A 10,562-nucleotide genomic window follows, 5' to 3' on the forward strand; every position below is an offset into this window, starting at 1 on the left:
AAGCAACAACAAAAATTACTCTGAATGACTTGTGCTATCAGGATCAAACAACGATCATGTAGGGTGCGGAATAACCTCAGTGCCGCGGTGCGCCGGAGCCGCTCCCCACCGCCGCCCCCGCCGCTGGACCGACCTCCAAGCTCCAGCACCAGCTGCAGTCCAGCACCGCCCCCCGCCGCCGCAGTACGCGTACCGATGGGGTTTCTGGATCGAGCGATGGGATTTCTTTTTTTTTGTTTGATGTCTGTTACTCTGTTTGGGCCCTGTAGACACATAGCCCACTCCACCGGCCCAACACTTTCTCCCTCACGCAGTCACGCTCGCTTACACTTGTCCTATATATCACCAAAAATAAGCATGTAACTGTCGTGAATCCTTCCACTATCAAATCACTTGATTTTTTGCACCCAATGATTGTCGCCTGTGTTGATGCAATAATGCTATATAACTATTGCTTTGATGCATTGTCCTTGATTTATGTTGCCAATTTTGTGCAAAGAAGCTGGCGGCAAAGTACATGACACTCGTCGCTAACGATGGTAAGAATGGCCACTGGACATAAGTGAATGCCCACTCAGGCGCTCATTTTAAAAAACTTCCTACAGTTTCAGGAAGGTGGGGTGGCGTTCTTTTGTAGAGAAAGCACATCTAGAGGCATCAAGTGTTTTTCAGGTAAGTTTCACTAATAATGGGGCCAATATAATTTTCTTTCACCTTGACTACTCCTGTTTGTTGTCTAAAGTAGTACACAGGATTTATGTTTTATATTCTTTCCGCTATCGATTTTTCTCCCAGTAGATACGGCTTGCTGAATAAAGGAGGATCACATGTGTCATGCATGTATGCCATCTCTAGTGATAAATGTATATAGACTAGCTCTATTGTGAAACTTCTGATTTTAGTTCAACTCATATACTTACACCGAATCAAGTTACCTCAGTTGGGAAACTTCTAATTTTAGTTAAGCTAAACATTGTATGATTTATAACTAATAATGTGATTTGTAACATCTTCTTGGGTAATTGAATGTTGCTTCTAATTCAGGTCCTATTAGCTTTCTATTTTTCATTTGTAAACCCTCATGTGGTACCTTTTCCTAGGGAAAGTCTAAGGTGATAATGAAATTTTCATGTGAACCTCTTTCATATTTTGATATTTTTATCTGGTTTGAACCAATTTGGGAAAGTCTAAGGTGATACTGAAATTTTCATGTGAACCTCTTTCATATTTTGATACTTCCAAATGCCTCATGTCATTTTGCTGTGCAACAACTGGCAAAAATGCATGCAAAGTTTGGAGCCAAAATATCCATTTGTTCGCAGGTCTTGGTCTCCTAGCCACCTCTCCCTTCAAAAGTAAGTTCATATTTCATTATCATATTTCTCTTCTGTGAAAGATGTAAGACTGATGATTGTTGCGTTTGTAAAAATATACATAGAGTAAAGATTTCATGGAATTTAAATGCAAGCTAAATTCAGTTGATATTATATGTACATTGTGATGCATCATTGTCTTCTAACTCCCTGTCTCCTTTTTCCCATTTCAATTCTGCTAGACCATAATATATCAGTGGGTGCATTGATGTGTTATCAAATGCAGACTGTGAAAGTGGTTGCCATAAAATATATTTCGTAGGTAATATTTGCCATCTCATATAGTTCGCATTTAGAACTCACTTACCAATCCACTTACTCCAGGTGAAGTTTGCTTTGGTTGAGTCTACCATAAGAGGTAGACTTTTGCTCGGATCTTTCTACTTACTCTTTGAGTTAATGTTTCTATTTCTAGAGCTAAATTCTCATCATGTCACATAAAATGAAGTTCTAGATCAACAAACCAGCACGACTACAGTCATGTTGATCCACCTTTCCTTTTTGCGAAAATGATACATTTTCTTATCCTTTTGATTCCATATGATACTTGGTTACCATTTTTTCTCTCTTGAAACAAGATACTTGACGGTTATTGCACATGCAATTGCTAGGGTAGACTATCTGTTGATCATTCTTTCGGGGTCAAGTGTACTTGGCTGCATTTTCCTATTAAGCCACTACTTTTAACTCACGACATGTTCGAAGTTTCTAGCGAGCCAGGCTGAGGCGAGCACACAAGATGGGCCACTTGCACGAGGGGAGATGGGAGGGATACGAGCTGGTATGCAGCTTGTGGGTGCTTATCTTCTCCTACCTCCATTAACCTTTGCTCTAATTTTGTTGTTCCTAGCCCCTTCCGATCTACCCAAAGGTGCTTCGATTCGAGGTAAGCTCTACATGAAAAAGATGCACCTCGATGCTACGGTTTCATTTAGGCGATCGGTTCGTAGTTTCGTCGGCCGTAAGTTCTTAATTTCGTCTTCCCGTTTGAAGCTATTCTTGACGAATTTTGTCAGATTCGTCGTGCACGATCGATCGTTTGAAATTTCCTTTGACCAGCAGCCTAATCTCGCAGTTCCTCACAACATTCGTGTTGTAAGTTTTTGGTTTCGACGATCGTAGCTTCATCTCTCTTCGATCAGCAGTCTACTGTCCTCTGTCCTCTGCTCAGAGTCCTCCTATTCGTCCCTCTCGACGCCGACTCCCCTTGATCTCCTTGCCCACGTCCTACTACACTAGAGTTGTTTACGGCGTCGCTCATCTCGGCCTACTCACTGTCATCCTCCTACTGCACTGACGCTGCAACGGCATGCACATTGCTTTCTTGTGTCCTCTGCCTCCATGCACACTGCAGTTCAGCGCGCCGCCGACGGGGTCGATCATCTTGGCCTCCTCTCTCTCGCCCTACTACACTAGAGTCATTTTCGGTGTCGATCATCTCGGCCTCCTCTCTCATCCACTGCACTGACGATACCATGGTGCGGGCACTGCATTTTCCTCCTCTGTCGACTGTCTTTGCGCGAGCACCGCAACTAGTTCGCCGATGGTGTCGCTCGCCGTGCCGCCGACGGGATCGCTCGTCCACGACTCCATGCTCGTCATGTCAGACACAGCGCCACTGCCACTATCCACCACAGTCGCCATGGTCCGGCGCACACTGCATTTCTTCTCTCACTTCCTCTGTTATCTCTTAACCCTATGTGCTAAGTGCAATGCTAGCTCTTAATCATACTCCATGCGGGCAACCAAACAACGTGTAGTTGCATGCGCCGAGACAATGCAGGCAACCAAACAACGTGCCAAAGTTGATCTCCTAATGCAGGCAGTTCATATGCAGGCAACCAAACAACTCGCAGATGTCGCATATGAGGCTGTTTTTCTAGAGTCAGGCCGAGTGGAGATGTGTATGCAACGCGGGTACTGTAGGCGACGGCAACCAAACACGCCCCAATAGAACCTGAGGTATGTTTTTCTACATACCTACCCGGCGGTTGTTTGCCAGGATCCACCTAAAAAATAGATGCAATATATTAACAGTCCAGGATGATAGACTATCCTATTTTATGCAACAATATATGTGAGTCAATTGAAACATACAATAAGACTAACATTTCAAATGCATTTGGCTCTGCTTCTCTTGAGGTTGAGTTCATTGGTTGCATCTCAGATATTAGGAAGTGCAGTAGTCGTTCAACCTCTAAAATGAATGAAAAATGTGAAAAGCCTACAAGGTTCACTACTGCAGAAAAGGCTAGCAGTGGCGGGCTGAAAACGGCCATCAGTGGCGGTCGGAGCTATCAGGCGCGCCTGCCACTCCTAGCAGATCCTCAGTCACGGGCACGACATCCGCCACTGGTAAAGATCCTATCAGTGTAGCGCCCGCCACTGGACATTCAACGTACTTGTGGCGGTCCATTTTGCTCGCGCTCCACTGGTAAGTTATTCGGGCTGCATTTAGTACGTTGCCACGGTAGGGTATATTGCTGCCACGGCAACTGAAGGTGATGCAAATAGCAAATAATTAACAATAAATCAGATCACATCAGAAATAAAAACTAACGAGAGTAACTTATAACAAAGAACGAGAAGTAAATTAACAATAAACGAGTAACAAATAATATATGCGCAGGGCCGGCCGCCCCGGGTCCCCAACATGGAGGGCCCCTCCCCTGGTCCACAATTATCCGATAGCACAGGCGGTCACGCCCATCAATTAGCTGGCACGCTGCGAAGCTGCGCATGTAAGACTCCTTTCTCAAAAGGAAAAAAAGGCACGTAGATGGAAAGCCTATTGACCCAGGACGATACATTTCCTTCTTAAATGTGCGGATTCTTAAAAAAATCATGAACTTTTTCTTCAAGATCGATGAACTTTTTACCAAATCCATGAACTTTCATTCAAATTCATGACCATTTTTTTCAAATTAGGTGAACTTTTCTCAAATTTGTGAATTTAAAAAAAAACAATGAACTTTTTTTCAAATTCTATGAACTTTTTCAAACTCAATGAACTTTTTTCAAATCGGTGAAATTTTTGAAAAAATATATTGACGATTTTTTCCAAATTCGATTAATCTTTTCAACTTTTTCTTAAAAATTGGTGATATTTTTTCAAAATTGATGAACTATTCAAGTAATTTTAAATTTTAAGTTAACATTTTACTAAACAGTAACTTTTTCTTAGAAGTTAACTAGCAATGTTTTCTGCAATAGACAAGAAAACGAGTTTGGTCCAGTTGTTATTGCATTAGTCTACAGGCGTGCGGTGCTGAGTTCGAATCCCAGCTCTCCCTTGATTTTGTTCACATCTTCCTTTTTGAGCAAGTCATGGGCCGTCCCGCTATGCAACGCCTGCGAGCTCGGCACTCTAAGCGACAGTTAGGAGCTCCCTTGTGAGGGCTCCACTGATGGTCACAACCCACTAAAAAAGAATAACCACCATAATAATGTGTGAGAGATATATCTCGCTTACTGTGAGATGTATTCCCGTCTCGCCACTGGCGCTCGGTCCGTGTTCACCAGCCCATTAGAGCGGTTTGGGAAGGTTGTACATGCCGGTACGAACCAGTTTCAAAATTTTAATGCGGTTTTTCTTTTTCAGTTTATATTTGTTTTCTTTATCAGTTTTCTTTGGTTTTTATGTATTTTTTGTTCATTTTCATCGATTTCATTATTTTTTTCCTTTTTCTTCCTTGTTTTTTGTTTTTAAAAAACTGACTTTTTTAAACATACATACTGAACATTTTTTGTATATAGGTTAAACATTTTCTAAATACATGTGAAATTGTTTTGCAAATACATGTTACACATTTTACAAAACTCTAACTGAACATTTTTAAACATATGTCTGAACATTTTGCCAAATTCAAGAACATTTTGAAAATGGTTCAAATAATTTATGAAATTTCATTATAAAATATTGGCACAAACATTTTTATGTTTTAAAGAAACTTTTGTCCTAATTAAAAGTTGTTCATAAACATATAACTAAATGTTTGCATGTTTTAATAAAAGTTTATCTCAGTTTATCAGTTTTCTTTGGTTTTTATGTATTTTTTGTTCATTTTCATCGATTTCATTATTTTTTTCCTTTTTCTTCCTTGTTTTTTGTTTTTAAAAAACTGACTTTTTTAAACATACATACTGAACATTTTTTGTATATAGGTTAAACATTTTCTAAATACATGTTAAATTGTTTTGCAAATACATGTTACACATTTTAGAAAACTCTAACTGAACATTTTTAAACATATGTCTGAACATTTTGCCAAATTCAAGAACATTTTGAAAATGGTTCAAATAATTTATGAAATTTCATTATAAAATATTGGCACAAACATTTTTATGTTTTAAAGAAACTTTTGTCCTAATTAAAAGTTGTTCATAAACATATAACTAAATGTTTGCATGTTTTAATAAAAGTTTATCTCATTTTTATAATGTTCAAATGTATTTTAGAAAACGTCCCCTATTTTTGTTCATGTCTTCCTTTTTGAGCATGTAATGGGCCGGCCCGCTACGCAATGCCTGCAACTGCAAGCTCGGCATTCTAAGCGGAGACTAGGAGCTCCCTTCTGAGCGCTCCACTGATGGTCAGAACCCCCTAAAACAGAATAACGACCATAATAATGTGCGAGAGATATATCTCGCTTACTGTGAGATGAATTCCCGTCTTGCCTCTGGCGCTCGGACCGTGCTCACCAGCCCATTAGAGCGGTTTGGGAAGGTTATACATACCGGGACGAACCAGTTTTAAAATCTTCAATGCGGTTTTTCTTTTTCTGTTTATATTTGTTTTCTTCGTTTTTTGATGTATTTTTTGTTCATTTTCATCAATTTTCATTAGGTTTTTTATTTTTCTTTCTTTTTTTGTTTCAAAAAAAGCAACTTCTTTAAAAAAATGTTAAATTTTCATTAAAAATTATTGGCACAAGTATTTTTTTGTTTTAAAAAACTTTTGTGCTACTTAAAAGTTGTTCATAAACATATAACTAAATGTTTGCGTGTTTTAATTAAATTTTATCTCATTTTTTAAAATGTCAAAATGTATTTTAGAAAATGCCCCTATTTTTGTTTACGTCTTCCTTTTTGAGCAGGTAATGGGCCGACCCGCTACACAATGCCTGAAAGCTCGGCACTCTAAGTGGAGACTAGGAGCTCCCTTCTGAGTGCTCCACTGACGATCACAACCCCCTAAAAATGAATAACGACCATAATAATGTGCGCGAGATATATCTCGCTTACTGTGAGATGTATTCCCGTCTCGCCTCTGGTGCTCGGACCGTGCTCACCAGCTCATTAGGGGGGTTTGGGAAGGTTGTACATACCGGTACGAACCAGTTTTAAAATCTTCAATGCGGTTTTTTTCTGTTTATATTTGTTTTCTTTGTGTTTTGATGTATTTTTCGTTCATTTTCATCAATTTTCATTAGGTTTCTAATTTTTCTGTCTTGTTTTTTATTAAAAAAAAACAACTTTTTGAAAAATACATATTGAACATTTTTCGTATATAGGTTAAACATTTTCTAAATACAAGTTAAATTGTTTTGCAAATACATGTTACATATTTTACAAAACTCTAATTGAACATTTTTCAACATATTTTTGATTGTTTTTTTTCAAATTCATGAACATCTTTTAAAATGGTGCAAATAATTTGTGATATTTTCATTAAAAAACTAATGGCACAAGCATTTTTATGTTTTAAAAAAACTTTGTGCTATTGAAAAATTGTTCATAAACATATAACTAAACGTTTGCATGTCTTAATAAAAGTTTATCTCATTTTTTAAAATTTTCAAATGTATTTTATAAAATGCTCATCCTGTATTCAAAAAATGTTTAATGTGCATTTTGCAAAAAAAAAATCAACATGTATTTGGAAAAAAAATTACAAAATTATGCAACCTATATTATTAAGTATTAAAAATAAGATAACACATAGAAAACAATATAAAAAACTGAAAATGGAAAAAGGAATGGACGGAAGGTTATACAGCCGACCCGTAAAACCTTCTCAAAAAAGTCTCTAATGGGCAGGCCCAGTAAGGCGAGCGCAGTAAGCAGTAGAGAGGCAAGACGAGTATACATCTTTTCTTTTTTTTGAGGGAAAGACGAGTATACATCTTGCAATAAGAGAGATATAGTATTCAAAAAACAACAATAATAAGAGAGACATATATCCCTGGCGATAATAAGATACACATGCGTTGATGGATCGATGTGGCGATGAGATGACGAGCGAGTCATGGGACTAGTGCATCCAGATCGATCATCGATCCGGTATTCTCGTTACCTAACTAACACGAAACACCAATGATAGGCGTCCTGATCGACCTAGTTGCTAATTTGTTATTGCTAGGGGTCATGTGACGTGCATGCAACCGACAGCCTTAACCAAGATCCATATCTCTGGACCTGATTGTTAAGTTACTTAACTAATGTTAACAATTATTTTTAGGATCTACATGCATCTGATGGTCACATGGTTAGAGTCCTTTTTATTGTAAGAGATGGTTAATCAGAGTCCTCCAGTAGCTCACTTTTATCTCTTTATTACAGTGGAAGTTTTCCTAGATAGGTTCCATGGAAAAGGGCTACAGCTAGTGCTAGTAAATTAGTCAGGAGGCTGGACACGTATGCTGGGTTAATTGGGTTTTAAAAAGTATTTACATGCACCTATCCATCAATGATTCTACTTCCTTCTGATCATGAGCATAAGATAGTAACGGGATTGTAGGATAGAGCAAAGCAAACACATCAATCTCAAGTTCTGGCGTGGTTTGCTATGGAACATCACAGGAATCGACAGCATACCATGTGATATTTGGAAACCAGCCAAATATTTCCTAGCTCGTTGGAGAACATGATGGAAGCAACGAAGAGTTAGCCAGCCAGCCATGGAATCATCAGTGGAGTAATGGCTAGAGGAAGCTTCCAAAAGGATCGCATGATCCGTCGAGCCGGTCGATTGATAACGGCCACCAGCACCATGGACGGAAGGATCAATGCGATCCCTTTGGATGCTTCCCCAAGGCATTGTTGCTCTCTCTCTCTCTCTCTCTCTCTCTCTCTCTCTCTCAATTTGTGTGTGTGTCTCTTTCTCTCTCTCTTTGCTTGTGTGTGCCCCTCTATAAGAAGAGAGAAGAAAGAGAGGTTGGTGTGCAAGAAAGCTTCAGTGAGGTCCTTATATAGGTACGTACGCAACCTTTGCTTTTGCCCATAAGTTAAGTTCACAGTTGCTTTTCTGCCAAGCAAATGGAACACTAGTTTATCATGTTGCAGCTTAATGTGCCCATTCTTCCATGTTTTTTGCGTGGCAAATCTGAACAAACCATACATATTATCGCCGCCAATCAAGAAAGCAGATTTTCTCGGTATGGGCATATATCTCCAGACTCCAAGTTAGTGATGCATTCGGCTACTCCCACCGTTTCATATTAGTTGTCGCTGATTTATCAGTGACCACTACTCGCTCCGTCCCAAAATAAGTGTCAAAAGTTGTACTAAAGTTAAGACACTTATTTTGGGACTGAGAGGGTAATATTTAATAGACGGAATAGTAAACTTTAAATCATTATGATCTCACATCCCAGTTAAGTTTGTAATGATGAATAGAATGAAAAAAGTTAGTGCCGCCGAACGTTAGAATTAATTGAAGTGATTCAGGAGAAGTTGTTAGTCTGTCTTAAAAAAGGAAGTTGTTAGTAGTGGACGTCAAATTTGTGCGATACGCCGCGGCTTGTTTATGGTGTAATCAATTATGGTCTCATCATTAGGTGAGCACAAACCGGGGCTTCTCAATAGATGCCCTTTTCGCTTTTCCCGAACTTTTATCCATCTTGGAGTTAGTTTACAGGCTTGGCTTTACAAGTAACATATGCTTATGGATGATTGATTATCCAAGCTAGAAAGGTTGGGTGACTGTACCAGCACCTGTCAGATCTCTCGTGAGATTGGGGGCACCATATTTTAACCCAGATTAGAGATGCATGTGGCCCGGGGAACAACTAACTGCAGCCATTCAATCATTATAATCCACCCATTACTGTGATGTGATTCCCCCTAACTTAGTGCTGATGTGCCCCTAACTGCTTTCTAGCTGCTACTGCCCGCTATTCCCTCAGCATCTTGGCCTCTATCTATCTTAATGACAAGTGCTTAGTAGCATTTTGCACAGTGGTTAGCTAAGCCTGGCTAAACTATTTAAAAGGTCCTAGATTGGCAAATGTCATTCAGATCTGAGTAGCAATCATGCACATTCTTAATTTATTTGCCATGTTACATAGGTTGTGGTAATCACTGTGTTGTAACATGCCTGAATGTCCTGTCCTATTTTTTGTTTTCATAGTTGCTACAGTACTGTAACATGCATCCAGGTTTTTTTTTTTTTGCGAAAAACATGCATCCAGGTTGCACATGATCTAGCAGAAACTCAGATAGATCATGGACAGCGATGAACTTTCCGCATAGCTGGTGGGTGCCAAGACATGTTGGTTCTCACGGCATCCATGTTATATATTTTTCACCTGGCCGAAAGGAGAGATATGAATGAGATCTGCCATGTGCATGCATCCATATGATTCTTCCTGACAAAGTTCAAACATTCTTTTTGTGTGTGGTGTGATCACCAGCAGATGCAATCTTATCATCCTAGCTACTAGTAGTAGCTAAGCTCAGAAGGCTCCTTGGAGGAGATTGATTGCTCACATGTCTGCGGCAGTCCAACCACATGAATCAAAAAGGAGACGATGAGTCAAATGTTGCTGCAACTGCAATGCTGCCCCAGCAGCATGTAGCCCATGAACTCACATGCAGAGATCTACAAAATGGGCATACGTTCTACCGCTCACATGCAAGGCATGCACGCCCATGTTGTTGCCATCTCTTTCTTCTCTCGTGAAGTGTGTGAACTTTGAACAGAGATAGATAAATACACACACACACACACACACACACACACACAAGAGAATCAAATATTGTACAATCGGCTGTTCTCCAAAACGGCAATAATTGGAGCAATTCAGGAGGGCACCAAAAGAAGGGCCTTCTGAAGAAGTGTCCAGTCTGAATAGAAGGCCCTCATCTCCTTGTTTTTGTATAAACTCAGCATGTTTTTTTTTTGCGGGTTATAAACTGACCCGGGTAATCTCAGGGGTCAGCAAATTTGATTAGAATGCATAATGTACT

At 39.4% G+C, this 10,562-nt stretch overlaps 1 long non-coding RNA gene across 1 annotated transcript; it reads right to left on the minus strand.

Annotated features, from left to right (window-relative positions):
* Positions 1-3,403: 3,403 nt before the first annotated feature.
* On the minus strand, positions 3,404-8,673 carry LOC120976385 (uncharacterized). Its single transcript, XR_005771765.2, has 2 exons — positions 8,190-8,673; positions 3,404-3,868 (listed from the first exon to the last, which is right to left on the minus strand). It is a non-coding gene; the product is annotated as an uncharacterized lncRNA (long non-coding RNA).
* Positions 8,674-10,562: the final 1,889 nt, after the last annotated feature.

This window comes from Aegilops tauschii, chromosome 3 (genome assembly GCF_002575655.3).
Source record: "Aegilops tauschii subsp. strangulata cultivar AL8/78 chromosome 3, Aet v6.0, whole genome shotgun sequence".
In the NCBI taxonomy this organism is placed as follows: domain Eukaryota; kingdom Viridiplantae; phylum Streptophyta; class Magnoliopsida; order Poales; family Poaceae; genus Aegilops; species Aegilops tauschii.